The sequence below is a fragment of the Mirounga angustirostris genome, unplaced genomic scaffold (assembly GCF_029215605.1).
Source record: "Mirounga angustirostris isolate CCGP_5_RB_7025 unplaced genomic scaffold, mMirAng1.0.hap1 SCAF_6, whole genome shotgun sequence".
Lineage (NCBI taxonomy): Eukaryota > Metazoa > Chordata > Mammalia > Carnivora > Phocidae > Mirounga > Mirounga angustirostris.
In genome coordinates this window covers 120,771,553-120,778,184 of record NW_026991714.1, presented here as the reverse complement: position 1 = coordinate 120,778,184, position 6,632 = coordinate 120,771,553, and positions in this window count along the sequence as shown.

Here is a 6,632-nt window from a genome sequence, read left to right as displayed (position 1 = left end):
TGCTGGCTTAGCGTGTCTCTGCCGCTCTGCCTGGAGGCCTGGCCGAGGCTGGTTCTCTCCCAGAGGGAGGAATTCCTGCTCGGATTTGTGCCGGGGGAGAGGCTGGGGAGGGCAGCGGGGACACGGCGGTCTTCCTCTCAGGCCGCTAGAGGGCTGGCAGGCACGCGGGCTGCGCTGTCCCCTGGTCGTCCTCGGGAGCTGCGTGGCTCCTCCGAGTGGCCCTGGAGTAGCAGTTGGGGGGGGGGGGGGCGCGGCTTGCGGTGGGCAGAGACCCGGTGCTGGCCCTGGCGGGGGGCCTGCTGTTGGGTAGATCAGCTGAAGGCTCAGGCTTCAGGCGGGCCGCGGCCCTCGGGTCTCCTAGAAGCCGGGAGCAGGTATGTGGCCATTGCCCCATTGCCCTCCCGGCCTGTGAGCGAGTCCCGGAGCTCTCCGTCCATGTGCAACCCGCGGCCGCCCGCCTCCAGCCCGCCCGGGGTCCTCGTGGCGCAGACGGGCTCCACGGAGGCCTTCAGGTCCTCGGCGTCATGACCCACAGCGAGGCATGGAGCCCTCCCAGTATCCTCCACCTGCCTCTCTTACTGGGACGGGGATGAGCAATTTCTCTAGCAGATTTCCACACTCCGTGGACGACAGCGGAATGTGATACCTTCTGCTCCGTGCCGCCCCCCCAGCTCCTTGACGTTCTGTCCCTCAAAGGCAGGAACGTGTTGCCCAGAGCGTGTAGGACTCCCCCCTCCGTTCTCCCCTGGGAGAGCTGGCGGCGGCACAGGGGGACTGCCGCGGACCGTGTCCAGCCTGTTGGAAACGGCGAATCTGTTGCTGAAGCCAGAGTTGGCAATCGTGATGTTCCCGTCAGCCTCCAAGAGCGGGGTTTCTGCCTTCAGGTCTCTGTGGACAGCACGCCTCTGGGCACAGTTGGCACAGAGGACCCCGTCTGATGGAACTTGCCTCGGCCTCTTCCCCTTCCCGCTGCCCTGAGCCACTAGGGGCTCGAACCCCCTCCTCCGCCAGCGCCTTCCTCACGGCCGGGGAGCTTCCCCCGCGTCCGCACTTGCAGTTTTTCCCTGAGTGCGGGTGATCCGCGCCTTCACGGCGCCTGCTTTGCGGGGAGTCTCTGGAGGCTGGAGGGGTTGCGTGGCGTCTCATCAGTGATCTTCACGGCCATCGCTGTCCCGGTCAGGAGGTGCTGGGCCAACCTCCCCACAGCCGAGTCCCGCTTGCCAGTGGCCTGGGGGAGACGGTCGTCAGTCCCAGTGAGTCTGTGCTCAGCAGAGGCGGCCGAGAGGGAGGGCCCGCCGCGTGTTGGCCTTGCTGCGGCCTTGGAGCCAAGGGGTCCTCAGGTCGGCTTACATTTGGGAAAAGCTGGGGAGAGGCTTGGCCCAAATCACCTCAAAAGAAAATCGGTTCAAGGTTCACCCGAGGAACTGATCTTTGTAACGGAATCAAAACACAATGCCAGACAAAAAGCAAATATCAACAAACTAAAATATAATTGAGTGAAAAACAATAAAAAATGATACAAGTAAAAATTTTAAAAATGAGAAAAAGAAAAAAGAATGGGGGGGGGGGAACCCAACAACCAAAATAGACCAAAGTGCCAAGGAGGAAGCAAGCTAACTTTGGTCAAAGTCCTTCAGGTCACTGAAAAACAGCTTCCTGAGCTAGAAGGAATGATAACATAGGCCCACCTAGGGATTTATTTGGTTGTTGGAATTACAAAAACAATAGCTCCGTATGAGGTCATAGGAAGAAACAGACCTATCAAGAAGGTTGGGTAGGGATTATCTACAGTGGTCTTATCACTTTCTGGTCCCAAGTGAGACCCTTTACTCTCTCAAAATTATTGAGACCCCAAAGAGCTTTTTGTTTATATGGGTTATAACTATCGATATTTATCTTATTAGAAATTAAAACCTGCAGGATGCTTCAGTGCCTTTTTATTTCTAGATTGAAAAGCTGTACTAATTTTGGCTTTTAAAGAGCTTATATATGTTTAAAATATTTTGTTTAAATATTTTAAAATATTCAACCTTTTTTCTTTAAATGATCTCAAAATGATGCCACAACTTAACTGGCATCGTGATCCTAAGAATGTTCTGTTGGATAAGATACAGTAAGGCCCCTTATCAACATTCTGAATGCTGAGGGGAAGAGACTGTCCTCATATTTTCATTTCTTGTTTACAGTTTTGCCCTGTTTCTTTGGAGTAGATCCTCACCCAGGAGCCAGAGAACTTGCCATGCCAGTTTCAGCGTCCGGAACCCTAGAGGTTGCAGCTGTGAGCTGAGAAGGCATGTCTTCTTTCTTTTTCAGGCAACAATCCCCGTGCTCCGTGTTGCTCTCATTCAGCATGGGATGGGGGAGAGGGGCGTCTGCGTGGAGGACCTGTCATTGCTCACCGTGGAGGGGGAAAGCAAGATGCCCCTGCATGATTTTTTTAAAAAACATTTTATTGAAGCATAATATTCAAAAAAGTGCACACATCATCAGTGTGTGACTTGTGGCCATCCACACATCAAACACACGTACTTAACTAGCATCCAGGTCAGGAAACAGGACATCACCAGTTCGTCCCCAAAACCCCATCCTCCTTTCCAGTCCCTTTCTCCACAGTGGTGACCAACGATCTGTCTTCCGACAGCATAGATTAGTTTTGCTTGTTTTTGAACTTTACATAAATGGAATCACAGTATTCTTTGTGTCTGCTTCCGTTGCTCACGGTTTTTGTGAGATTCATCCATATGGTTTACTTTCTTATTCTAAATGCTGTAGAGTCGCCCACGGTTTACCCATTTTGCTGTTACTGGGCATTTGGGTCGTTCTCAGTTGTCAGATGTTAAGAATGGTGCTGCTCTGAACGTTCTTGTTCCAGTCTTTGGTGAACATTTACATGGTTTTCTGTTGGACGTACACCTAGAAATGGAACTGATTGCTTAAAAGGTATGCATACCTTTAGTTTCAGTATGCACTGCAATTTGTACCAATTTACACACGCATCAATACTAATTCCTAGTGTTGCCTGCCTTTTAATTTTAACCTTTCTGTGGGTGTGTGGAGGTGTAGCATTGTGATTTTTTTTTTTTAAGATTTTATTTATTTATTTGACAGAGACAGCGAGAGCAGGAACACAAGCAGGGGGAGTGGGAGAGGGAGAAGCAGGCTTCCCGCCGAGCAGGGAGCCCGATGTGGGACTCGATCCCAGGACGCTGGGATCATGACCTGAGCCGAAGGCAGACGCTTAACGACTGAGCCACCCAGGCGCCCTGTGATTTTTTTTTTAAAGATTTTATTTATTTATTTATTTGAGACAGAGAGAATGAGAGAGAGAGAGCACATGAGAGGGGGGAGGGTCAGAGGCAGAAGCAGGCTCCCTGCCGAGCAGGGAGCCCGATGCGGGACTCGATCCAGGGACTCCAGGATCATGACCTGAGCCGAAGGCAGTCGCTTAACCAACTGAGCCACCCAGGCGCCCAGCATTGTGATTTTAATATGCATTTCCCTGGTGATTAATGAAATAGAGCACCTTTTCATATGCTCCGTGGCCATTTCCTTTTCTGTGAAGTGCTTGTTCAAGTCTTCTGCTCGTTTTTCTATTGGGTTGCCTACATTTTTCTTATTGGTTTCTAAGTATTCTTATATAGTTTGGGTATGGATTCTTTGTTGGATATGGTCTTGTATGCAGTTCCTTTCCTCCCCACTCATCCCTGTGACTCTCTGATGCCATCTCCTGCTATTTTACCCATTGATCATCCCTTTCCCACCATTGACTTCTTATTCCTTGTACATGCCTTGCCAGGCACACTCTCGCTCTACACTAGCTTCCATTTCTGCCTGGAATGTTCTTTCCCAGAGATCCACATGGATCTCTTCCCCATCTCCTTCAAGTCTTTGCTCCACCGTCCCCTTCTTGGTGAAGCCTTCCCTGATTTACATATTTGGTCTCATAATACCCTTCATCCACTGTATCTGCCACCCTTATCCATCACTTAAAAAAAAAAAAACTTTCTAACAACAAAATTTTCAAACATACACAAAATTAGAATAGTATAAAGGCCTTTCCTCATGTATCTATTATTCAACATCAATAATTAGCATCATTTTTGCAATCTTATTTTGTCCATAAATACTTCAGTCTGCTTCAATAGATAAGTAGTTTTTGGGGAACAGTCACCACACCATTATCAAATCTAACAAAATTAATAGTATCATACAATGTTAGCCCATATTCAAATTTCTCAGTTGTCTCAGAAACGTCTTATTCTAGTTGGTATGTTTGAATTAAGGTCCAAAGTATGTACATCGCTTTAAATTGTTTCAATGGCAATATCACCATCCAAAATACTATACACTTTACACATTTATTTGCTTATTGTCTGTCTCTCCCAATTGAACATCAACTTTAAGAGAGTAGGATTTTTGTTTTGTTCTTTGCTAATTCTTCAGCACCTAGTAGGCTTGAATAAGTGTATGAATGAATGAATTAACAAAGTTGGCAGCATGGGCCCAATAGCCCAAAGAGTATGCTCTGTCACCTCAGTCAGATCTGTTACTTTCCAGCTCTAAAACTTTGGACAACTTCATGAGCTTCAATTTTCTTATCTGTGAAATGGGCCTAATACCAACTTTGAGGAATTATTATGGCAATTAGACAAAGTATGTGTACAGGGTCTGGCACCCAGTATGCTCTCAGTAAAGGTATTACATTAACTGTAACTGCCTTTATAAGATGTAAGGAGATGAGGGGCGCCTGGGTGGCTCAGTCGTTAAGTGTCTGCCTTCGGCTCAGGTCATGATCCCAGGGTCCTGGGATCTAGCCCTGCATCGGGCTCCCTGCTTCTCCCTCTCCCTCTGCTTGTGTTCCCTCTCTCGCTGTGTCTCTCTCTGTCAAATAAATAAAATCTTAAAAAAAAAAAAAAGATGTAAGGAGATGAAGGGTACGTATAAGGAATTTGACCTTGGCCAAAGAGGTCTGGCTTTCTTCTTCATACCTGGGAGGTAACCTTTAAACCCTTGGAATTTCCCAAGGATTATTCATGGTAGGCCCCTTAACCCACCCCTGATAGTTTATGCTGAGGTGAGTCATGGTGGGCTGCTTAGGCCAGGTGATATGAACCTGACCTCCAGGGAGTGGAGTGGGGCTGGAGTCTGAGCTCACATCTCATGGGCAATTAGTCACTCATACTTATGTAATGAGCTCCCAATAAAAACTTCAGACACTGAAGTGTGGGTGAGCTTCCCTGGTTGGCCAGACTCTGTGCATATTGCCACACATCGATATCCATACCAGGAAGGGAATGCATTCTGAGGACACTTGGAACCCTTTCAGACTCTACCCTATGTGTCTCTTCTTTTGCATAATTTTGATCTGTACCCTTTCCCTGAAATAAACTGTATCTATGAGTATAATAGCTTTCAATGGTTCTGTGAGTCCTTCAAGCAATTGTTCAACTTGAGGGTGGTTCTGGAACCTGAAGCTGAAGTTGGTATCAAGGGAAGCAGGACAGCTAGCTTCTAGTCCAAGCCCATGAACAGGCTGTGTGAACTAGGACGAGCCATTTGGCCTGAATGGCCTCAGGTTGCTCATCCATTAAATGAGGAGGGTAAACCAAATGGTCTCTTGGTTCTTTTGAGCTGTGTTGTTAAATGAAGTTCTTTTCTTCTCAGGGAGTATATGTCTCTGCCTCTCACACACAAACACACACAGGTGTGCAGAAACCGAGTCAAGTGAGAGGCCTTAACCCCTTCACTGTTAGGTGAAGACAACAAAAGACCATCTTCCTGGAGCAGTTGAGATGACTGGATCAATTCACGAATCACTTTTTCCCTGTTCCTGGAGAGAGTCAGCTATGTTTGCTTCCAGGGTTGACAGATGTCTGCAGATGCTGGGACCGCAGGGCCATCGTGACTTTCCAAGTGCCTCCTGAGGCCCTGCCCAGAGGTTTGCACCACACCAACCCTCCCAACTTCACCCCTTATCTTCTCTCTTCCAGGCTCCTGCTCATCCTCCACATCTCGCTTAAAGCCTGGAGGAAAGAGGGCTCCCCTGGGGTCCCCCACTACTCCAGAGCCAGGCTTTAAGTCTTGCATATTCTAACACCTGCTACCAATCCTTGAGCACTTGTTACAGGCCAGGCAGAGTCTTTTCATCATTCACATCATTTCATATTCATAGCCCTGAGGGAGAGAGATTATTATCCCCATTTTACAGATGAGGAACCTAAGGCCAGAGTGGTTAAGCAACTTGCCCAAACACAGACAAAAAAGTAGACGTGAATTCAAGTCTGGTGCATCCCAAAGTCTTAATCACTCATTCTGCTGGTTTTTGGGCCTCTTTGACAATGGGGTAGCAGACTTGAAATTGGGGCTGGTATGGTATGGTAGATTGATTATGGCCCCAATTTTTCACCTCTCTGTATCCACCCCTTGGGTAGTGTCCTTCCATAATGACTATGAGTTTGGCCTCACAAGTTGCTTTGACCAATAGAATGTGGTGGAAGTGACAGGTATGTCAATTTCAAGCCTACGTCTGCAGAGCCCTTACATACTTGTGTTCTCTCTCTCTCTCGTGTCTCTCACCACCTTTCAGAGAGGATAATGGAGCACATGGGAGGCAGCCCATCCTAAACCAACCC